This window comes from Mesitornis unicolor, unplaced genomic scaffold (assembly GCF_000695765.1).
Source record: "Mesitornis unicolor isolate BGI_N332 unplaced genomic scaffold, ASM69576v1 scaffold3231, whole genome shotgun sequence".
Taxonomy (NCBI): domain Eukaryota; kingdom Metazoa; phylum Chordata; class Aves; order Mesitornithiformes; family Mesitornithidae; genus Mesitornis; species Mesitornis unicolor.
The window spans coordinates 84,263-109,920 of NW_010162963.1; positions in this window are offsets into that span (position 1 = coordinate 84,263).

The following is a 25,658-nucleotide window of genomic DNA, read 5'->3' on the forward strand; positions in this document are numbered from 1 at the left end:
GAGGAGGATCCTGACGGTGCTCCTTGAAACCTTCCCAGTTGTTCTAACGTATTTCTCGAACACAGTGATAACAACTGGCTCAAGAACAGTGCCCACAATAATCTCTGGACTTGTTATGGCTAGCAAAGGCCACAGGCTAATTCTGTAACCCTTTCGGTGTACTATTGTAGAGCTAAAAGCAAAGCAAACAAAACCTGCTGCATAGCATGTGTTTTGATTTAGTGCATGCTAGGCAAACTGTTCCACTCTGTCGGATGTGACTTTGAACAGTATCTACTACAATAGACACTGAACTGCAGTGTTATCAGCATTATGTTATTTTTTAGTTACTGTTCAGAAAAATGCTTGACAAGCATGGTAAAGAAACATGCCTTTTTCTTATGTATCTTGTGAACTGGGAGTCGTAGGAAATAAAAGATTTTTAAAAATTAAATGTCAGAATCTCTAAGTAGGGTGCCATCTGGCAAACCACTTGGAAAATGTGAAAAATTTGTATGCATATGTGCCATACAAACTTACTTACACCCAAGTAACTTTTCAGCTCCCACAGACTCAGATTTTTATGATCAGGCACAGCCATAGCTATGTTTAGAGTCTGCAATCAGTTTGCTTTAGCCCCAGGAACCCATGTTTTTGGTGGGTGAAGGCCATGTGTCCTCAGAACACTGCCCCTTCAGCCAGAGGCCCCTGTGCTTCAGCGCTTCTCCAGCAGCTTCACTTACGTCTCCCAGCACAGGCAAGTCCTGGTGGCAGCACTTGACACCTCTATTGAACAGGATGCATAAGGCTGGGAGTTGGCAGTGATTATTTTACTTCTTGTGATATCAGTGTGGGGTTTTTTTTCCCCTCTTGCACATCAGTAGCTGGAATCAGATGACTATCTCTGAATTTTATTAACAGCCTCATATTGGAAACATAAACCAAACATGCTCCAAAATAGCTAGAATTTTTAATGTTAAAATCAATCTCTTATTATTTTTAGTTGTCTCAAAAGCCAGGGTTTAAACATGAATATTTGATAATACAATGTTGGTGATTTCAGCGACTGTACTCGTGGGAAGTTGTGTATTTGTGAGCGTGCAGATAGTAGATACAAAGGAAAACAGGGAGGAAGGGCTGAATCACTTGTGGCAAAAAAGGGATCTTCTGAATAGTATTAATCAGTATTCTGGCTCTGGTTCTGGAGCTCAGGCAGGCAGTCTTGGTGTTCTGCATCTGTGGTTGCACAACAGCTACCAAAACAGAATTTAGAGGAACACATTAAGTTATGTGATTTTTCCCAAATCTGGGGTTTTGTGATGTCTGAGCACATGGGAGGTACTTCAGTTTTTCTGTCGTATTACCATTTAAAATTGCCATTCATACATACTGCAAAGGAGCACTGCTGCTCATCTTTTTACGATTCATGCTGTTTTCATACTCCGAGCTCTACAAAGTGGAAGGAAGGGTGGGAGAAAACTCAGGCCTGGAGGATTAGGAGGTAATGTCACATACACCAGTCCGCCTTTACACTACAGTCAGCCAGGCTCTTTGCTCACGTCGTGCTTAAAAAGGAAATAGTAGCTCTAATGGGGGAAAATCAAAAAAGCCCAGTGACATCCCCAGATGTCCACCCACCATTCAGTGACTGACAAATGGGCAGCAGATGGTGCAAGTGCTCCCGGATGTATTTACAGATCAATGTAAAAGTACGTAAATAAATAACCAGCAGCAAATGCAAGCCACCTACCTTACTGCTGGTGCCTTGGAGGCACTAATGAGACTGACGTGAATGGAAACATAGAGGAAGAAATTATCCTTGAAAATACCTGTGCTAATGCATGGAAGGAAAATGGCCAATTCCCTGTTGTACTTCTCGTATCTTACAAGCTCAAGCCCCTTTTCTATTCATAAGGACAAATTCAGAGACAGTTAAGTGCGTTAGTTAGTATTATTGCCACCTCCTTATCTGTAGGTGCACTGATCTTACCTCAGTCTAAGGTAGGATCTGACTTTCTTTACCCTCTGTATGTATGGAAACATTGAGTGATGTGCAGTCTCACAAGACCCTATGGGGTTGACTCGTGGAAATCACTGTTTGTTTTCTCTGCAACAAGTTGTCCTCAATTTTCTAAAGATTGGGGAGGAAAAAGAAGGGGAAAGTATGTTTGGCTTTTTTATTTCTGCATATAGCAGCAGCAGCTGTGTCACTGAAGTGCTGGTGGCAGGGACCATGAATAAGGCCTGGGTAAGGGACCCAGCCCCTCTTACTGCATCTCACTGGGCTCTGCGCCAGGCGGTGAGGCTTTGCCTAAGCAATGAAGGAGTGCTGATTTATCAAAGCAAAGCGTTTTACAGGTTTCATGGTTTAGAGAAGGTTTATTATCCCCTAAGGCTAATCAAACAGGAGGAAAAAAAATCGGTAAAACATTTTCCAGTGGTATTATTTTAACACCCGTAATTATGACATGCTTGGTAAACAAATTTGGACGCTGTGTGTCTGCCACCAAAAGACCTCTTAGTCTAGATAAAAGTGTTCTTCTTGAAGCTTCTAGGTGGGCAGAAATAAATCCAGTATTCCCCAGCTTGCCTTAAAAACAAAGCAGCCTCACTCGCTTGTCCCTCTGTTCCTTGTTTGGGTTTGGTGCTGAATTTAGTCATGCCTCCTCCAAAGTCAATCACACATAAACTCATACTTGTGAGTAATAAACTTATTACTTGTCAGATGGTTCACATCTGTGAAACACTTCAGTAAAGGCTGTTAGAAACGTTCTTCTCTGGAAAATTTAGGTAAAAATTTTTGTCCAGTGAAGTCAATGACAGCAACCTATCCAGACAAAAAAAGTATGTCGTGATGTGGGAATGCTTTAAAGTCTCACAACTACCAGAAAACCAACAGGAGCATTTTAGAAATGATCTTCCCCAATAAGCATTTATTAGTTCAGCCATTTTTTCCATTTAGAAATATTTCTGTAGCTAGGTAAAACAGGAACACTGTAACTTTTCCAGTTGCTCTGAATTTTAAACTATTCCTGTGATTCCTCAGTGCCAGTGGAGGAAGAGATTACTGGATTACCTAACTTTAGCATCTATATTTTAGTATCAACGTATTGATAAATTTAGCCTACTATTGTAGCACTGAGCTGAATATTTGTTTGACCCAAGAAACTTCCAGAGCTGCGTTCAGATATCCTCTAGGTTTCCAGAGCTGGAGAAACCATTATTGCATGTAAGAGTTTGATTCATTATCCTCACTGTTAAAAATTAGCACCATTTGTCTATTTTAAAATTGTTTGCCTTTAAGTTCCAACTCTTGTCTAGTTCTTAATAACACCAACACAATAAATTCTATATAGTTACAAAAATATTGATTTTCAACCTGTTTTGAGGTAATGGATGCTCTTAAGAATACAGCCACGCAGAAATGAACAGCTTTGAGGCAAATTGAGTCAGTGCAGTTTTTGCACTGAACTTCAGTGGGTCCAGGATTATCCCCTTCTGCTCACAGGTATTAGGAGGCTAGACCTTTGTTAAGTTATGATTCTGCCTCTGATGAATATATTGGTTGGAAAACTCACTTTTTATGAGTTTGTTGGCACATTTTATATTTTGTATTGCATAGAATAAAGATTTAGACCCAGACTTCAAATGAAATCTAAACAGAATCCAAGTGACAGAGTCGGGTGGTACTAAACCAGACAATCTGACATCGGGACAACAATATTCAAAGGGAAAAAGAGAAGGCAGTGACCAAAACTAAATCCAACTGTAGGATCAGTGACTGGAAGGCTCAAATGCCTTTTTTTTTCCTTGTATGGACTTTTTTCCTTAAACTTTTGCTGAAACAACTTGCATCAAAAACTGGACAATGTTTACCAGATGATGCTCTCTCTTCTTGCAGCTTTTTGGTTTCAAAGTTTAAAGTACAATGTATCCTTTTCCACAGAATATTTCTATTTGCCCTTATGTTGACTCCAGTCTGTAGTTGACTCTTGCATGCATACACAGGTCTTTTTTTTGTGCCTCTCTGTGTTGGCAGTCGTTATCTCTTGCATGTGCCAAATGAGAATATTGACGCTTTCATCATAGAGGTAGAATGGAGTTAAAGATTCAAGTGATACAGTGCTCTGAATTTATGAAGTGTCAAACCATACCAAATATTGTTGTTAGTAGAAGTCTGCATCTGTGATAAAACCCCAATTCTTACAAAGATTAAATTTATGTCCGTTAAATGATACATTTTGTATAAGGCCACAGAAGGGCTCCTGTGAAAATGTGGATAGTGTTAAAACCACTCTACCGATTCAATATGAATTATTTTAAAAAAGAGATATTTATATGAGCCATATGACATATCTATATATCCAGCCATCTAGAAGTAATTTTCATTTTAGAATTTCTATTTTTCTTTTGCCTTCCAATAAAAATCAGAAGCAATATCTCTTATCAACAGTACTGATCTTATACATTCTATAGAGTACAAGTCAGTACAAGTCAGATTTAAAGAAGTTTCTCTGTGTCCAGACATGAAGATGTCCCTGGCTGAAAATCCAGATCACATGCAGAACAGCAAACAGTACTGAATGGGACAAAAATTGAGTTTTAGGGGAAAGAGCAATGTGCCTACAGGACATAGCAGCCAGAGTGAGTTATTTTGCCCTGGGCTTCTGGCAGCCCAGTCTAGAACACAACAGGTAGTTCAAAGGCAACTATCTTTACATAGTAATGGAGTAAATAACTCACCCATTACTGATCCTGTGCTGAAAAAATAACTCCAGATGTACTCCAGATGTCCTGACATCTTCTGTACAAAAGCCTATTTACTAGGGCTTTGTATAAGAAATTAGGATTTGTTCTTAAAATGGAAGAAAGCAAACAAATACAGTTGCATATCCCAATAAATCTGCTTTTGCCAATGTTAAATACCTAGTGAAAAAGAAACTCTTCTTTTTTCAGTGTAGTTTGAAAGTGGCAGCTTTGACATACAGCTGCTTCTGTGCACCTTTGAAGTTATTTAGCTTTTCCTTAGCTGTGTGTTATAATGATTTGTTCTGTTTGAAAACATGCAACAAGGGAGTAGATTTTCAGTTCTGTGATAAGTGGCATCTGCTTACCTGCAGGAGTATGGGCAAATCCTTGCAGTGGTGCTAGAGGAGGTTTGCACTCAAAAGACCAGTGTAAATTCTTGGTTTAAGAAATGTTAACACCATTGCTAACAGCAACAAAAATCAGACCTTTTTGTTCTTAACTTGGAGCAAGGAGAAGAATACAGAAGGTGAGAACGACTTAAAGATACTGAATAATTGGTAAAGTCAAATTAGATTTTAAATGCATTGAGTCTTCTGCCTATAAATGCAATGGACCATTTTTTCCTCTCATTTGCATCATTACTATGCCAGCTGAAATAAATGATGTTCCCCTTTTTAGTCTATGACATTGTAGTGATACCATTTCACACGTCTAGTGAGAGCAGATTTTGCTTGAATAAGCCTATTAAAAAAATTCCTTGTTTTTGTTGTACCAATGTACGCTGTGTGTGACAGCACAGCAGGTGGCTGCATCGAGGTGAACTCTAATTAATTCAAATCAAAAAGTGAGACACCCAGATAACAAGCTCTACAATTAGTGAATTACATCAAGTGTATGCAAGTATCTATCAGCGAGTAGCTGCCTGGCCACCGGTGTCCTCGTCGTAAATCCAACCAATGTGTTATTCATGACCGTAGCGAGCGCTTCTCTGACCACTAAACCAAGGGGAGCTGCCTGGGTGATTTCCATTGCCACCACCGCTGCCCGCCAGACCCTCCGAGCCTTTCTGTTACAGATGGGCTAGATGCTAGTTGGGGCAAAGAGCCTGGGATTTGACCTGGTTTGCACTGAGTGGTGGTCCACGGAGTTGTTGTGACCATCTATTTTATTAGGAAATAAACTAGCGAATAATACTAGGAAATACAATGGGTGGTCTCCTTACTTCCGTGTTCTGAGAGAGCCCTGAGCTGTACAACATATTTATGAATAGTACAACATTACACCTACTTTTAAAAGCTATGCTGCAAGTATTTCACTGCGCTTTTCAAAGTAGCTATAAAACATAGGAAGGGCTTTGGGGGAAAAGATTCTACTCCCACCATAAATCAAAAGTGAGCAGACAAAGGTCAAAATACCAAAAGCCACAAGAACATTAACACTTAGGATATAAAGATTTCCTAAGAAACTAATGCTTGCTCTTTCCCCAGATAAAGCAGATACCTTATCTTTAGGAGTTTACAAAATGGAGCCAAGCTATACAAGTAACCACTTAACTAAACCAAGGCCTGGATCTTTTAGCAGTCTGCAGTCATTAAAGCTCTCGGAAAGTCTCCCAGGAGCCAATATGCTTGCTTAAATATATGCTGTAAAAGGTCCCTGAGATTTACAAGGAACTGCTCCATGCTAAGCTAGGCACCATCTGATAAACAAGCAATTTTAGCTTCAGGCTAAATGATGCTCTTTGAGGCTTTGATTTACAATGCTGCAGATGATGTATTTGTAGTTCTAGGATAGGTTCTGCTGCGGACCTGCTGTGATTACTCATCCATGAACCAAGTTGGGGCTCAGATCTTCAACTCGGAGGTCAGAAAATTGTCAGCAGAGCAAGAAATATTTGATAAGGTTTATTTAGATGCTAACCACATTAAAACAAAATTAAATTAAGCAAACAGGGGTGAACAATTCTTAAGCTTTCTAGGGACCAAGTCTGTTTTTATTTTTTTGGTAGCTTAATCTTAAATGTATTTTGAGTGAAAAAGATAGGAAAGTCCCAAATTGACTTTCTGGGCTAATTTTACTTTCATTAGACTATCTTTTGAAAACAGGAATGCACTTGGTTTAACATCTTAAAATGGAAAATACTAACTTAGAGTTCATGAAATTTCTCAATCCTTTTATACCTCTCCCCAACATCTAAAAATCAGCTTGGAAATAAACAACACGGAAGAAATAATATAAGCTTCAGAAATTTAGATGAAAAACCCAGACTGCCTTAGGGGAAAGAAAACAAGCAAGAAAGCAAGCAGAACCTAGCATTTCAGGAATCTGCTGCTTTCATAATTTTTCACCGATCCAAGACCTGAATCCTGCACACTGCTGAGTGTCTCCTGAAAAATGGGGAGTAGTCTCAACTGCTAATAAAAACAGGGATTTTTTAGAGACTCCTCTAATTTTGCTGTCAGGAGTACGCAGTTATTTGATTTTAAAAATGTAATTTTAACTTTGCCACTACAAATATTTGTTTTTTTTTTCCTGCAGAAAAGAACTAGTTACACAGATTAAGCAATGTTGAAAGTAAATTAAACGTAAAGTTTTAGCTATTTAGTTAATAACATTAACTTATTGCTTGTAAATAGAACTTATGTGTTTTGAAATGTTGAAATTATTTTCCAAAACACTAACAGTTGATCTTGCCTTTTGTTATCATAAAATCTGTAGACAAATTTCAAATTTATATCTCAATAGTTGTTTATTTTTCTAGATGGTTTTCAAACTTGAAGCTTAGACTTTGAAATCTGTGGATCTGATGATGTTCAGAAGTGCTTTGCTTTTAAAGTCTAGTTTGCAAAACCACTTTTTTTTCCCACTTTTAAACCTGTCTGTCCTTGTGTCCTTTAAATACTCAGTCCATGAGGCCCTTTGCTTTGGAAGTGTAACATGCCCTGAATTCCCACCACCTTGGCTACTTGCAAAGTTTAGCTGAATTTATATTAAAGTTTATTAAATAATTATGATTTCATAATGTAAAGAAGGTATTTATCAAATGAGCATATGACTGAAGCAAAACAAAACATGTTGTTTCAGACAGCCTCTGGGACTTGATAACTGCAGAAAAGGATACTGCCAGCTGTACTGTTTTCCTATTTGGGGGGAAATATATAACGAGATGTTTAAATTTTTAGCAAATACTGTGGAAGGTGTGCATGTGGTGGTTGAGATGCTCAGGTAATATAATCCTGTGTGTATTATGTGACATGATTTAAATTTGGAGATGTGGCACTTATTTAGATATCAGTGAAGGACTGTATTAACTGTCTGGAAATTGTTAAGTACTGTAATTGCAGTCACATTAGCAGCAATAGCTGGACTTGAGGCTCCAAAACTGTGTTATAAAGCACATATATCTTCACTCATTTTCTGCAACTCACCTTCTTCAGAATTAAATTTAGAGTACAATATTTTTGTTGGAATCTCTTAGTACTGTTAAATCTGGTCTGTGAACTGAAGAACCAATGTGCTATTCTTGACTGCCAGCTGGTGGATGCCATCCCCTAAGTAAGAAGGCAATACCCTGACTTCTATCCTGTTCCCAATCTAGATGCAAGTAATTAAGTCCTGCATTTTCTGCAGATATTGCATGTGATATAAACCAAATTGTAGCAGAAGCCTGATAATGCAGATATCTCATGGGAGGATTCTACTGCACAAAGCTCCCTATTAAAGTTTTAACAGCTTCAAGAAAATGACTTTTAATTGAAACGACCCAGATGCTGTGTGTTGGAAGTCTTCCAGAGGGTGTTCTTGTGTTATTCCTAGTGACATGGATGAGATTTCCAGATTTGCAAATAAAACAGTCTACACAAATACATATGTTTATATATTACATATGTAATGTATGTGAAATATGATATCAAAGTTCAATTAGCAAAGTAAAAGGTCATTTAAAAGGAGTTTGACTTTTGAAGTAGTGGATAAGAGCAATACCGGTGAGGTTTTTTTTTTTTGTTTCAAAGCTTTACATAAATTTAAATATGATTTTTTTAATGACACAAATACTAGTAGAAAAATAATAAACTTATAAAGCACAGCTTTTACTACCATAGTTTTTTTGTCTATCCCTCTATTGACAGAGACTCCATGGGAAGAGCTTTTCTAAAAGTATAGTAAGTTAGACGTGAGTTTCTATGTTAAAAAAAACCAGTAAAGGCTTGCAAAAATGTGCTGTCACACAGCAGCCTGGGTACAAACAGTTTAAACAGAGGTGGAGGTGGGCCTTGATAGCAGCGTCACTGTTCAGATGGGATTTTCATCTGCTTTAAAACCAGGCCTGTCCCAGCCCCTCAAGTCAGGGGACCAATGAAGCCAGCAGAAAGAAGTCAAACTTGAGGAGTCAGAATGACAGCATCTAAGCTGGAAAGGATGCAGAAATGATGAGACATCAGCACCCTAGCTATGAACATCCTCTATCACAGCAGGCAAGTGAAGGTGAGAGCAGGTCTTGCAGGGAAAGACTCAAATTGTTGTCTTCTGGTCAGTGGCGTTCATAATGGCTCCTCCAAGTGATAAGGGGAGCTGGGAGCCCTCTGCTCATGAGCCTGTGGCCCTGCAGGTGGGTAGATGGCGATTTGGGCTCCGTTGTCCAGTGATCAATCTCAATGTTGACTCACTGCCTTCTCTTCAGAAACCTGCCTTCTCCATAGGCTGCATGGATTGGGGACCTGCAGAAATGTTTTACTCTCCCTTTTTTTCAGGACCTATTAAAGCCATCATTGCTCCTGTCAGGCTGTTTATATTAGTCTTTCATCACTAAGAGCCTCTCCGTCCAATGTAAGAGTATTGGACTGGCAAACTGAGAGTGTGCAGTTTCCCCCTGCTCTGCTCCTGGGGTTATCTGACCCATGGAGCTTGGCCTTTGAGATCCTATGGCCTCATTTCAGCTGTCAAGGTCGGATGAATGTGGAATCTGAATCCTCATGAATATCATTATGCCCCAGATTTTTCCCAAATTCTGCATTCTGGGACCTTTTCAGATCCTTTGCAAGGCTACTCATCTTGAAAAATAAAATAAATTGGTAAATCTCCATTCCAATTGCAGAAGATAGAATCTAGGCAGCTCACAAAAATGTGAAAATATGCAAAGTAAACAGATTGTTTCTGACAGTAACAACCCAGCGATTGCATAAAGCATCATCAAATTGCAACATGCACGCATTAAGCTTTGAGAACAACTGAATTCGCAGTGACACATTCTCCACTCTTGAATTCATTATCACACCTGCTCAGCTTGGAGATTTGCAGTATCGTACCTTGTTCTCAAAGGTGGCCTCCAAAGGAGTGCTGTATTATCAAAGTAATCTCATTTAGGTTCAATTTTCTGAATTTCTTTGTGAGCTATACAGAGAATTGTAGCAAGGGCAGGGCAAAAAGATGTCAAACAGAGGTAACTATATGCAAACTCTTCTTTGGGCGCTGCCATCTGGAAAGATGTCCATAGTGAGTCCATAAGTGCTGCTGAAAGGAGATTGTGAAGGGGCCATGTGCTGCGGTGTCGTCAAATTGTGCCATAACCGGCTGCAGAGAGCCAAGCTGAGCTGCTTTCCCTCTGTGATTTATAACAATGTAGCTTTATTATGTAGAAGTTCGTAGGAAAAAAACAAAACCAAAAGCGAACCAAAAAATCTAATTCATTGCGCAAATGATAATAACAAATCACCAGAAAACAAGGTTTTTAAAACAAAAGAAATAAATACTTCTGGACATAGCAGCTGGGATGTCAGCCCCCTAATAAACACACTTTCATCCAAGTACAAAGAAATACGTACTTCATGACAGTGCCTCAATTATGACCCTGGACACTGTGCCAGGAATTCTTTAAATCAATGTGTTAATGGATATTCTTACAGACATTTAAAATAGTCTAATATATTAACAGGCTGTAGAATTCGAAAGTATTTTTAATTGCTGTGACTTCTGTCAGTTCTGCCAGATAGTTTACTGAAGTATTTTTCCACTTATTCTAAGAAAACATATATGCGCAGACTTGTGTTTGACACTTGTCAGTATATGTCATTAATGTATATATAAATATTTTTTAGTGATCGTCTTTTCCAGAAGTAGTCATTGTTGTTACGGTTAGAATGTGAGAGTTCTCTTGTCATAGTATTTATTTAAGGTCAGAATTAAGGTCATGCTGTGATGCAGTACATTCTGTATAAAACAAAAGCGTGCTGAAGCAGCACACATTTTATTGTGTATTTATATCCATCTCCTTGATGTTATGTAATTGATACTTGAAGATGAGACAGTTGATAAATTTATTAAAAATACTTCAAGCTGTTAAAGGGTTTTCATTTTCTTTGTTTGACTTCATTCTGATGTGTTTATTTACACATTTCATTTCCTTGTTTCTCACAGATGTACAACAGTACAGTTTTCTAATAAGAAAACTATTTCTTTTCATGAGAGGCTCCATGCTCTTATAGTAAATGGCTACAGCCGAGCCAAAGCCAGTAATGACTGGGAAATGACAGACATATTTCTGCAGCGCAAGATCTTCATGATCTTGCAGGAGCAGTTGGGCAGAGGAGTCACCCCAGCCACCTCTCTGGGGGGGGACACTGGAGTGCAGCGCGCTCCTGCACCGCAGTGATGTGTGCCAGCAGGATGGTGTCCGACAGCAGTCATCTGCTGTTGTTAAAAAAAAGTCAGTGGCAAAACACTTCCTGCTGTTTGTTCCACTCTTTCACATATTTACATTTATGGAAAGTAGCATATGAATTCAAAATAATGATGGTTTAAATAAAGAAAAACAATCTGGAGGCTTTTCATCCTTATTCCAGAGAAGCTTGTTACAGTGCTACCGAGTTTCGTGTTTTCAGTGAAACCATCTTGCTCAAAGATATCTCTCTGCCCACAACAGGGATTTAAAACCCTGCTATATTGCAAAAGTACCTTTTCATAAAAGAAGGGTTTTGCTTGGTAGCTTTGCCCTAACTCTGTCTCTTCACAAAAAAATTCAGCTGGAGAATTTTGGAGGTAAGAACTTTGAGGTCAGAAAACTTTCCTGAGCTATAAGGACATATCACTTCTATCATGGTCACAGGACAGTATGTCAAGAGAGCAAAATATCCCCTTCACTGTCCAGCCTGTGGCAGCTTGCAACTCAGGCAGCAATTGTTACGAATTCAGTATTGTAACCCAGAGATAATTCAGCAATGAGACAAGTGTTTTGTCGTTGTGTTTAGAGACAGATTCTCACTGCTTAGAAGAACTTCAAGAAAGCAACAAAGTCTTCCTGTTAGCTAAAGAAATCACTGAGAAGTTGTCAACCAGATATTTGTCTCTGATAACACAACGGTCTGTCCTGACTTTTCCTGATTTTTTTGGTTTGTTTCTTTTGTTTGTTTTTTTTTGTGGAGTTTGGTTTTTTTCATTGTCAAAACAAATTAAATATTATCAGTTTATGGCAAAGAGCTTTTCATACATGCTCTCTGTTCAGAAGGCTACTCCTATTTTGTTTCTTCTTTTTTTTTCCCCTATAAACCAAATACCCCAATTTTCAGTCATAAAAGTAGATAAACAGTAGAAATATGGAAAATTCTCCCCGTAACTCCATGCTATAAGAAAACATACCTGCCTCTACATCATCCTGTGCCAGTTTCAAGATGTAAAATACATTTGAACCACATTACTAAGTAGCTCTGTGTTTCATAGGGATAGTAGTACTATGTCAGACAACGATCAGCACTACTCTCTCTTCTTTCCTCTTCCATTGGTATCGCTCCAGCCTGACAGTCCAGCCTGATAGCTGGAACAGTTTAGCCAAATTTTTAATGAGGTTTGCCTTTATGGCTCTGGGTTGTAGGCAAGACTAGGAGTGCTACACTACTGCAAGATGTCTTCATGAAACTTCTAGCTACAGAGTCAGCTTTGGAGAGGCAGAAGCTGTCCTCTGCTCCTGTGGTTCATTACAACCCAAAGGCAGTTCAGCAGTTCCTGGAAGATAAAATCTTCTCGTGCACAGGTCCTGCCTAGTTGCAGCTCATTATCACACACTAATGTTGATCACCCTTTTTAACCATTAACAGTAGACAAATAAAAAGATTCAGATATATTTCAGTAAGTACCAAAGAGTATAAACAATTAGTCCTTTGCCACTAATTTTACATTACATATCACCAAGTCTGTCTGACAATATATACATTTTACCATGAATGTGCCTGATATTTGTGTATTGAGATTCATTTCCAGATAAACATTTAATAATACTGTTTGGATACCCAAGGGCAAATGGGACTTGCATTTATTACAGCATTTCTATCCCTATTAGAATTCAAAACTTTTTTCCACTGTATTCAGTGATCTCACAGGGTTTGCAGTGAACTGTTTTAGTCTATGATTGTACTGTTTTAGTCCTATGATTATCAGCAATAATTGCATTTCTAAACTAATAATACTTCAGTAAAAATACGATGACTTAAATAGAATGCAGCACAATATGGACTATATTTCAAAACTATTTCTTCTCACAGAAATGTTTCTTTAAGCTTTGGGCCAACATTGATCTAACTAAAGTTAAATTTGTCATTTAGCCTTCTTTAGCATTACTTTAGAAGCAAACACACACCTATACACCTTCATGCAAGTTTTGTTATACTGAGTGAGTTGCCCATCTTCCCCGAATGCCAGTTCGCTCACGGAGAACTTCTAGGCACATCTTTCATGTTAAAAGAGAAGCTGGCTGGCACAGGTGCTAACATGCTTGGTGCTAACCAGAGCCCTCAGCAGCTTGGGGGAGGCTGCAATGGCCCCAGCTGCAGGCAGGGCAACCCAGAAGCTCAAAGGGGAGGTGGGAGAGCTGCTGGGTGTGTGGCATGACAGTTGGAGCAGGTGCATTGGGTTACCCTGATCAGGAGCCATATAACAACTAGGGAGGAGGCAAGAGGACTGATTTGCTGGGGTTTGGCTTGGTGTTGCTCTGCATGCTTGTCTTAAGTCTTCCAATTTGACTCTTTCTTCACAGGTTCACTGTGGTGGTGACCAGAAGGGGTAGTTTGTTAAAGATTTTTCTTTTGTTTTAGCATGGGGACTATGTTTTAGTCCCTGTAGGACTTGAAAGGCTGTATCTCTTTTGGAGCTGCTAGATGAAGAGAAGGAATCTGTGCCTTTTCTCTCAGGAGATGTCTCATTTTGTCTTCTCTTTTGAGCACCTTGTAATCGTGTTGTAGTGTGGTTTTTAACATTGGTTGGGTGCAGTCAGGTATGTACTAAGTGTATCTTTGCTGGGAGATCAGCAAAAAATAGCTGGATTATGCTAAAGGAGTGAAAGACTCACAGAATCAAATCAGTATTTCTATTTTGCTCTGTGTAACCCTATCATCACTCTCATTGTAGAGCTGAGACCAGTTTTGAAAGCATTGCTCATGTGCCAAAGAAGTTAGGATAAAGTCTGACTGACAAAGCTCAATAAAGAAATCTCAATTCAACTGTGTGAAATTAAGTCTATCTCTGAGGAAACGAACACAGCTGCTCTAAATGGTGGTCATCATAAAAGAAGTCCCACTAGTTTTCTTGCCAGTTTAAGTTCACTGGCTTCTTTAGGTCCAATTCTAATTTACCCAGGACTAAAACTCTCCCTTTGTAGCTATGTCAGTGTTGAATTATCTGCCCACTCAGTAGGTGCATGCTGATGCAGCGATGCCATACACTGCAGGCAAGGGAAGCTGCAGTTTGCGTTGATAAAGCTCAATGTGGTTTTGAGCAGGAGGTGAAGTCTGCTGGTGGCCATAGTTGCTTCCTCTGTCTTTGGGTCAAGTTTAGCCTGAATTATCTGTCTATCTGTAACTGGTTGCCAGTTGTTGCAATGGAGAGAATTCCCTGAGCAGATGAGGTTTGTCTGTCAGTTACTCTTACGCAGAGAGTGAAAAGCCTGTGTGTCCTTTATTTCCTGCTATTGCATGCTGCTGTTATACTGAATGTTTGATTATTATTATTTTTCTAATACACAGCAGACAGTCATGAAGAAGGAAAATGAGAAGCACCTCTTTTGGGTGACATAAAACTCATGTCTGGTTACCAGGATAAACGAATGTGGTGAGTAACATATTCTGAATTCTTCTACCTTGTATTTACTTAGACTTTCTGCAGTAAAGTATACAAAAATAAGTAAAATATATTATATCTGCCAGTCATGAATGCATAATTAAAAATATACTGTCTCAAGGAAACTCTCCCGATGTTTATTATTCAGTGAGTATAAATGTTTATGTTCGTGTTCTTTTAAAGAAACAAAAGCAAAGTTAAAACTGCAGCCCTGCAGAGGCATTTGATTTAATCAGTAAAAACAAATCGGTGCTTTCAAATGGGGAAAAAACTAGAAGAAAATGGAGAAGGTAGGAGAGGGAAAAATATGCAGGCAATAAAGGACTAAAGTAGGAAAAAGAACGAACTGAACGGGAAAGGAGAAAGAAATGAACAGAAATAGCCATGAAAAAGACATTTGTAGAAAGAAGAGTTTTGGTCACTTTTCTCCTGCTCCTGTCCAGGCACGGGATCTCTGCAGGCATACAACAAGCCGTGTACACGGAGAGGTGGCCTTACTGTCCCATCACCTGTTTCTGTGCCTCTCCTCTGAGAGGTCTTATCCTTCCTGTGCTGTCCTTCCCAGCTATTCCTGGTGCTTTGTTCATGCTCAGGTGATGTCTGGAAGGGCCAGGGGACACCACCTGGTGTTGTGGCAGCAAGTGGCCAAGCAGACTTTCACCCTACCTCTGGCTCCTTCCTTCCTTTGTGGCTCAGAAGTCATAAAGAGTGAATAAAAGTCAAAAAGAAAATGAAAGCCAGAGGTGTCTTAACTATTGCTATAAACAAGCACTGAATTATGATATGTTTACAAAGCTCTGGATTTTTCCCGTAGTGACCTCAGATGGTAGAAATGAAAAGCTGTGGCTGGGTTCTGCTCTCACTGAGGTGGACTTAAGTTGGGCTTTGGAAAGACTTTCTGAAGTCTTTCTGCACTGCTTGGCTGGTGGGGAGTGGGTTCTGCTCAGAAATATTTTTTTTTTAATGCTGAAGTTGGAGAGAGTTGTGCAATGGGTGTTTAAAGCAAATTTTCTTCTTGCTGATCGATGCATATTAGAGTAGACATAGGGAAACAAAAAAAAGGCAATATTTATAGAAAATCTGGGGAAATTGGGTCAATTTCTGCTGGAAATAATGGACATTGGGCAAGGCTGAATGCAGCCTTATACTGTAGCCTTTGTTCTTATGTTACACCTTTGCTATGTTTATTTGTCAGGAGTGTAAAATTACTTGTTTATGGAAAAGGCTGTTTTTTTGAAATGCTATTGGAAACCAAGTAAATACATGGCTCCTTATTTGAAATGAGAAAATGTTTAGTACTGATTTGGGATAAATATTTTCAGGGGAAGAAGAGTTTAATTGTTGCTTTTAGAACACTTTTTCTTAGCTTTTTGTAGGAGTTTGATGGTCCTGGCAGTACTCAGTTCATTTAACAGTAGAAAGGCAGAATGTACTCTTCAAAAGTGAGAAGCGTATATGCCTTTTACAGCCTTTATTAATAATTAGTATACACTGATTGCCCAGAATTATTTCAGTGAAGGTTATGATGTTGTATTAACATTAGAAGCTCTGTTGGGGTTGCTGTTTTGTTTTCTTGTATTTGCTCTAATGAACAGTCTCAGAAGTTACTTAAACAATGCAAAGAAATGGGCTTGAGTCTTGAACTCCATGCTAGGGGAGGAGGAGCCAGAAGCAACAGGATCAAGTCCTTGGTGTGAACCTGAGTGACGCACAGCTTCTAAAAGGAAGAGGTCTCAGTTCTCTGTTTTTCTTGAAAAGGTATATCCATGAGAGATACCTCAAACTCTGTGCTCCTTTCTCATTAATTCTGGCAAAGTCAGGAGAAGTTTTGATATCAGTTACAAAACTTCAAAGTTGGCATGTAGGTCCTCATTTCCAGTAGATTATCTACCACTTTCTGGTGGGTTTAGGGTGATGTTTCTTGAAGCCCTTTAGGTGTTTATGCAAATACATTTTTTTGCATCCAAAGTTAACAAGCCAAGGTAAGAGAAGCTATAGAAGAAATGCAGGGAATTGCATGTATCTTTCACAGGTCAGAGGGAGGTGTAGTGGGTTGGCTGGAGCTTTGTGGTGAAGGCGCTCAAGCTGGACACCTGGGTCCCTTGAGCCTCACTGCTGGATGCGGTCAGGATGTAACAGAAGTTGTTATGCCCCTGGGTTGGGTCCTGCTGGAAACTGGGAGTCAGTCTTGTAGCTAATTTTCATGTGATTGATGTTAACACTGAGCTGAGGTTAGTGCTTCAAAACACCTGCAGTTTCAAGTACCTGGGACTGCAGGTATCTCTTAAAGGGTATTAACCAGGTAATGAAAGGATTCCTTTTCAGGTGTCTGATGTGAAATTGTATTAACTTAAAGAAGCCATTAGAATTTTATGTTTTACCAAGTACTAAAGCACTAGCAGGTATTAATTTTCTCTCTGTAGTTGAGCATCCAGTAAAAGAATGAGATTGCGTAGTAGAAATAAGTGAGTTTAGCTTTTAGGTGATGGCTAAAACTTATTTGTCAGAAAGTGGAAGAGTCTTGGAGATTAAGAATGTGTGACTTTAGTAAAGATTTAAGTAGACAATTTTCTTTGCTGTGTTGTGTAGAACTGTTTTCTAGTTTTCGACAGAAGTGTTGTAAGAGCTGCAGACCGGAGTGCTGTGTGCTATGATTCAACATATTTGGTGTAATATATAATCAGTCATTTCAGATTAATGACTTGATTAAATCAGGAAAAATGTGTATACATTGCACTTTAAACTATTTTAAAATAGCAGTGTGCAGTAATGAACCAAGCTAGTCTTTTATATTACCTGCCTTATTAAAGTAATAATGGGCAGATCTTGTTTTGCAGTATGGTTACAAACACTTTTTGACATGTAAATTCACTCATGTTCTGCATATTTCTATTGATTTTTGCCAAAGAGAATTGTTTTTTTTGACCTACCTTACTTTGATTTTTTTCCCAGGAAAATCAATATAATAAAGTAATTCTTTCCTACTATCCTCTTCTTCACTAAGCTTTTTTGAGAACAGTCAGAAAATGTCTTGCCTTCAATTATTTCAGACTTGTTTCTATTAAATCCTTTCAAAGGGACCCATGTAAATGTGCTACTTTAATAAGGATGTCTCCCTGTGATATAAGCTAAATAAAATTTTACATTTGAGGTGAGTAAGAACCAGTTATGGAGAAAATTGTTCAATATATGTTCCATCCTAATTTCTTTTTCCATGCAAAATCTGCTCCAGCTCTAAAGTAGGATAGGAGTATAAATAATTCATGCTTTTGGCCTTCTGTCTGCCCTTCTTTTTCTGGAATCCTACATATTTAGATTGGGTAAAATTATTCTTGCCTCCTATCAATACAGTTTGTTTTCAAGCAATATAATGCAACATATAACATAGACTACTTAGGGCAAAGTACCATTCTTGGTTCTGCATGACAGACTCTGACTTCAGCTTTATCTCCAAGTTCTGTACATGTAGGAAGATAAGAATAACAGCGCTTTGTGAAGAGAATTTCTCTCTGATATCATAGTAATTAATCTCATTTTAATAGAAGTTTAGATGACCTTTAATATAGCTACTCTACAAGTTTTGCTAACTTTTATTAAAGTCGAATTTAGATGTTGCTTGTTACTGATTAAAAGTAATCTGCTGGTGCTATGGCTCAGATATAATTTACACGGCCAAAAGCTGTTTCCTGCTGCTGAGCAGGAGTCTTGCTCATGCTAACACATGTGTGCATTGCCAGGCTGAGCTTACTGTGCTGCGATGTGGTCAAAGGAAGGAGGCAGTCTCCCATCTCCGACAGGTATTTGGCTGCCCTTAAGGGCCCTTACAGCTGGGAAGAGCGAGACAACTGGAGCCTTTCTTTGCAGAACAAGGTGTTTACTCAGACAAAGTGTACAGGTCTCATTTGGGAAGCTCACCTCTCTGCCAATCCAGGTATGATCTAGTGGTGGCTTGCCAGACAGAATGGGGTACTTTGCAGCACCCTGATGATGTTGAGCAGTATTTCTGCTTTAATTCAGTAGCAGCAATGGAGACACCAGTAAATAGACCGCACAGTGTATTAAACACTATTTTGATACTCATTGCATATGGTCTGATCCAGAGATCATTGTACATGGTTTGAGCCCTTCTGTTCTCTCTGGTGTTATGTATTACCGTTACTGTAAAATCTAAACAAGTGTATTTTTGAGATTTCCCAACAAAGTATCATTTTAAATCTTATAATACTTCAAGGCAGTAGTTTAGAACAACATGCCTCTGAGCTATTGGAAGCTGAGCAGGTAAAATACGATTTGTCAATTTTTTCCACATTTTATATGACATTACCGAAAATTTTTTGGGGGGAGGGCAGAAATGGCATTACCGAATATTCACAATAATAGAAAAAAAATATTTACTGTTAAAATGCTTTTATGGCTCTGACATCAAAAGGGTACTATTGCTTCAATAATAAAATATAAAGAGACTCAGGTAAACAATAGACTCTTGGGTTTCGGAGTTTAAATGCTGACCTTCATTTTAGATTCAACTGGTAATAATGTTGAACATTTTCAGCAAATTTACATGTTGAACTCTTTTGGGAAAATGACCGCTATAGTTTCTACTTTTTAATAAAATTTTTGAAGTAAACTATCCCAAATTATTCACAAAACAAAATAGTTCATTAAATGCTAAGGCACTTCCTTATTCAGTTATTTGACAGTCTTTTTCCTGTGGAATTTTGTGATATCTGAATGAATTAACTGAAAGCTTTGATTAGTCTAGCTGTCTTTTTTTGGAAAGAACTTTGCAAAACCACTGAATTAATCCCATTATATCTTTGAAATGGTAGAACTGAATATAAATCCCTACGTAACATTGCCAATTTGGAATTTAAACATCAAAATGCAGTTCTCCCAGACAAGGAATGAAAAATTAATTTATTTTGGTTTCTTTAAGTTGGCCTTTTCTGAGTCTTTCAGCTGCTTTTCAGGTCAGCTTTTTCACCCTTCTGCCAAGTTATGAAGTTTCAAGTTTAGAATAACAGCAAAGATAATGTTAAACTTAACACAAAACTTATCCATACTTAAGCTTTAGGAAAAGCACTTATCTTCTCATGGAATTGAAAGTTTGAAGCCTGTTTAGAGGGAATAATTCAGATTTTTCCTATTGCTTACAGTGTGGTTGGGAGCTGCTGGCTCTCCTGCTTGACTGCAATGTCTGCTCAAGGCACTAGGGCTGAGCTTTGCAGCTGGAAATGACTTTGTGTGCAGATGCACCTGTAAAGTGTAAGATGATATTCTTTCAAATGCTCTCCAGATGTATCATAGTTCCCCTTCTGTTGAAACTTATGCTTATAGAAAAAAAGATTAAAATCAAGGAGTATTCCTGCACTTTGTAAACTAAACTGAAACTTTCTTCCCATGCTCAGATACTGTAGCTGCTATGAGTTTCAAGCTCTGCAGTCTGGGGCTGGAAAATGGCTGTGAGAGAATTTTTACTCTTAAATGTGTGATTTCCTTTTGTCCCTCTGAAAATACTTACTGAAAGACAGGAATTGATTCCTGATGGTTAATTCACTGTCACAGACAATACAAACCCATCCTTCACAAACAGTTTTTTTATTTACCCATACTATTACTCGGAGAGAATAATACTATCAGTGCAACCTCCCCTAAAGGTCCACTGCTTTGGTATAGATCCAACGTCTATGAATCTGTATCAGAAATTGTTGTGTGTCAGTGCTGTTTGTTGCTTGCCTGCAGTTACTTAACTGACCCAGAAAGTGCAATAATTGTTTAGCACTGGAACTGCGTCAACTCTTCTGTGCTATGCATTGCAGCTATTTATTTCAGCTGCAAGGTCCAAATTCCTGCTCCTACACTCTGCTATGTACCCCCTTCTCTACCGAGGTCAGGATTGCTTTTGTAGCAGCTCTTTTTCTGTCTTGAACCCGTGCTTGCCTTTGACAACGCACCCCCTACTTGACTCTGTGCCAGCTTGCAGCTGCCTTACAGTAATAATGACCTCTACCCAGTCCTTTGAGATGCCGTGCCATTTGTGTATAAGGCTTTGTTTTTGGCATTGAAGAAGGTTTATGGGCATGGATATGTCATGGACTTGGATGGTGGCTCTCCCACCCATGTGCCTGATAACTCAAGCCCTGTTTCCTTGCACCTAGTGTATTTTTCTGACTGCTTCCCCTTCTCCCTGTAATAGAAATCTAATGGGCAGGCAGAAGTTCAGGTATATAAAATATACTGTTTATACAGCTCTTCTTAAAGCTACTGCCTTCATCACAGGTGCCTGCGGTAAATATTGCCAGAGTACCACTGAGAAAAATGAAGTGTGATAGGTGATTAAATCATGGTGAGTACACACTGCAGAGCTTCTAATAAGGGTAATTTCTGGCTGCCATCATAGTGTGAATATTAAAATCTAGATTCTTCCATGAATTTATGATTTCAAAAATATCTTCATGATTATTTCAGTCTTTCTCTGATGTTTGCCCATCAGATAGCAGTTTTGTGGATCCCAGCTAGAGATTTTGGGCTGGGTTCCCTACGTGCTCAACATGATGTGTGACTAAAGGTCACACATAGCCTGAGTGGAGGGAGAAGCATTGCATCCAGCTGCTGGAGTTGCTGTAGATGGAGTGAGCGGAAACCTGGCTGCTTCCAGAATTAGTCTGGGATAGAAACTGTGCTCGACTGGTGGACTTTGTTGATAACTCTGTATTGACTCTGTTGTGCAGCTTGCAAGGATTTTTATTTCTCTCCAAATATTTTATTCCGCACTTCTTGAGTTCAGCAGCATCTCGCTTTACATAGAAATCACTGTCATAATTTATGACATGTGCTTGCTGAATTTAATACTTTGTAAAGGCAATAATCCTAAGTATGAATAAAAATTCAGCACTCCAGGCAGTAATAGAAGCAATTCTTACATTCCTAATATACTGTAGCATTTTTAAAGGTTAAAAAAAAATTTTGTTTTCAGTTTGCCTCTAAATGGCTTCTGAATGATAGTCTTCTTCAGCTGATTGCTTTTTTGACATCGAAATGACATCCTGTGTTGCACATCCATAATTTAAGATATGAAATGTGTTGCAAAGAAAAGAATGGAAATTGGGTTTGGAGTTAAATATATAGCTCTTAAGACAAAATTAGCAAGGAATAATACATACATCCCTAGTCTTTATATTTACTTAGTACATACACAGGCTAGGAATGAATATATTATTTCATGATGTATATGTTCTCATACATAGAATGGGAAACATAAATATTTGTCAGTCATTTCATATGTAGAGAGCCTATTCTAAGTCAGTGGGAATGTTGTATGAAAAAAAGTATTCAATTTAAGCTCAACTGCCAAGACATCTTTGATTTAACTGAAAGTGGTGAAGATGGCCCTTGATGAATTTGAAGAACAAGTTCCCCACAGTTATGCCCATCATCTTTTCTTATGTAAAGCTCTGCTTGTGAACTCTGTATTACACATTTTTGCTGGCTTAGCAATATTGGCTAGTGATATGTTTTAAAGAAAATTTATTTATGCTAGAACTTCCAGATGGAATTAAGGATGTACATACTTTTGTGATTATAATCTCGATCACAGAACAAACTCCCTCATAACCTGTGTGGAGGAAAAAAACCAGCTACTGTGGTATGATATAAGCCTTTGCAAAAACTGTGAGGGATTTGCAAATACATTGTATTATCCTACATCATGCTCCTTAGGTGTAGACCAAGGTTTTGAATTCTCTGCCATTCGGCAAAGGTTTATTGGATTGTAGATCCTTAGGAGCAGCTCAGCTGGTGCACACCAGCAGGTGGTGACTTTGGTGGCGGTTGCATGAAACAAAACAAATGGCTGTGTCTCACCGCTGCTGTCAAGGATGTTCCTGTCCCATTCCCTCCCCTTTGTCCCAGCCTTATGCTAGCACAGGTATTGATTGCCAGGCAACAGCTTTAGAAGCATGGAGCTGCCATGTGAGCCAGTTGGCGCTGAAGCCTGTAGAGGTGGTGGGAGTTTGAATGGAAAGACCTAGGCAGTTGCAAGGTGGTGCTGGGGAGGGAGCAGGACCAACTGGGCAGGAGAGAAGGGAAAGGTTGTTCTTCTCTGTGCCTTCTGTGCCAAGGACCTCTCAGCTCAGCTGTCTTAGAGACTGCAGCTTTAGAGTAGCTGGGACATTTGATGGCATCTGAAGGACTGGTTCAAGTATTTATTCCTTCTTTCCTCCTTCTCCCCACCTCCACTTGCCTAGAGCTGTGAATTACCTGTTTACGAAAAGCAATCAGAAAATTTGTGCATTCATGCAGAATTTGGCTTTCAGATTTGCACATCTTTATATAGTTAAGACAGTTTGTGTATTTTCATGCTTTTGTATGAAAGATGAAAGGACTTGATTTTTATACTCTTGGTATCCATTTTTATCTACAAAGTATTACCAGTCAGTCCTTTTAGTCTGATCAGTTGTTGTCCTGTATTTGCATGTAAAGGTTCAAAAGTGCCTGTGCTTTAACAGCCCTTTTCCTTTTTTCCTATCTTCTTACTTTCAGTAGTCCAGCCACAGGTTCAGATAGAGCAATCTGTGAGCTTCAGAAGTGATAAAGAGAGCAAAAATCTATTCTTGAAGATGTGTTTGCTTTTCTCGAGATTTACCTTGTCTCTTTGCCTATAGTCTTTTGTCTGTAGTTATTAATTATAGTCAGGGCAACATTTTCAATGATTAATTGACTAGTGCTTAAAACAATAAGGCTGCTTAATAAGCAAAACACAGTGCAAACTTCTATTTTTGTGAGACTTTCTTTAGTAAGGAAGCTCCTATGCACACTAGCAATTTTGGTGCTATAAAATGAGGGGAAAAAAAGTTTCTTATAGCTATGTGCTGTTTAGACTAATAAACCACTTGCTTTAAAGAGATCTCCACTGCAGTCTTGACACATTTCTTGCTGTAACTTTTGATTAAAACCTAAACTTATTGGCATTCTTTAAGCAGCAAAGGGAAAAACATTAAAAGAGTTGGACTCTCTAGCTGTGGGAGAGGAAGACCTGAATTACAGCTTGCTGTGACATCTGGCTTCATAAGACCCTAGAAACGAATGATGAAGTTCAAATGGAAGGAGGATGTGATCAAGCCAATTCCCTTAATTTCACCATCGGTTTGAGTTTAGGCTACTTAATCTATGTGCAACATTCAATATCTGTTCATCTTCAAGTTGTGGTGTGCTCCAGTCACTTTTTGGTTGTTGACTTCTGCTGTCCAAGAGATTAGCCATATTTTTCCAACTTATACGAATCTTTGACTTCTCAGGTGTCTAAATATATCATCAACACACTGCAAAGACTTCACAAACCCACTCAAGGATGGGTTAAGGTCAAAGTTAAATGGCTTGTGGGTAGTGCTGACTCTGGCCAGGAGAACAGAGTCACTGCATCGGTGTTTCCATGCCACAGCCTCTTCCCCTGCCAACTCCTTTCTGTGTGTAGGCTTTCTCCATGTGATGGACCAGCAGGATAAATGTCTTTTGCTAGCTGAAGGGAGACTCTTCTGCATTGCCTGAAGGATTATGGCCTCCTTCACTCTTGCCAAAATTAAGTACCTTAAATAGTCGCCGTATAAATATATACATATGTATTTAAATACATATAGAGTCTACTTTTCATTGGAGTACTTCTTAGTCTTTTATTTTTCATGCTTTTAATGTCTTTCAGCTCTTTCATCTCCCTTTATCTGTTTTTTCCCTGTATAATTTATTTCACCATCTTTCTGCTTTTTCCACATCTCTTAACTGGAATACAAAGACAATAATACCTAAATATGACATCATAAACCTTTGAAATCAGGCAAAACTAGTTCCATCTTCTCACCTTCATATGCTGTGATTCCTTGTGATGATATTGCTCCCATTAAAGAAGAACCCTTGACAACAGTTGGCATGTTCCTACCTCTGTCACTCGGCCCATCTTGCATAATTGCTTTTCTTCTTGTTTGTACAGGGTACAAGTTAGAAGAGCTAGTAGCCACAGGAAAACACGAGGTTTTGTATTGATAGAGATACTTATAGTGTCTCCAATGCAATTAATAGCAGGCATCATGCCACTTATTCTGAGATTTGCTTGTAAGCCTGTATGTCATCTATAAAGGCTCTCTTTATAATATGGAAAACGAAAGCACTAAGTATCTTGCATATTGTCTGACCTACATCTTTCTCTACTAATGGAGCTGACAGCTCTCTCCCAGGAATGCGACAGGGACGTTGTTTGTTTTCTTGAGTGCTTGTAGCTTCTCAGGATCTTATCTTACTGCTCTGCAACCACAGAACAAAAAGACAGTCTGACTGCATGCTTTAGAAGTGTAATCAGAGATTAAACCAATCAAACTTGATACAATTTCATGGTGTCTAGTGGAGTAGAGCCTCCCTCAAGAAGCCTAGGAGTAAAATTCCCACCGTATCAAAAGCAGATCTTTACCACTGGCTTCACAGCAACAAGTGCTTCCATGGGTCTCTAACCACAACCCAGACAACTCTGTTGAATACATCAAGGAAGAAAAATTGGAAATGTACTGTTTTAAGATTTCTACCGTCACTTGGTTTTAATGTAAGAAAGAAAAAGCCCTGCAGTCAATTGAGTTTAGTGACCACTTACAGAACCACCCCAATTCTCCTGGTTTGCTGGGAAGTTGTGTGAATACAACAGCAAACATTGATGCCCTTTTCTACTGGAAGGAGAAAACTTTTGTAGAGCATAAAAATAAATGAAAATCTGTATCACCAGACAATAATTCCCGTCCCAGGATTGTTCTTGGCATCACTGATATCTAGTTCCTGAAATTAATTAAGGT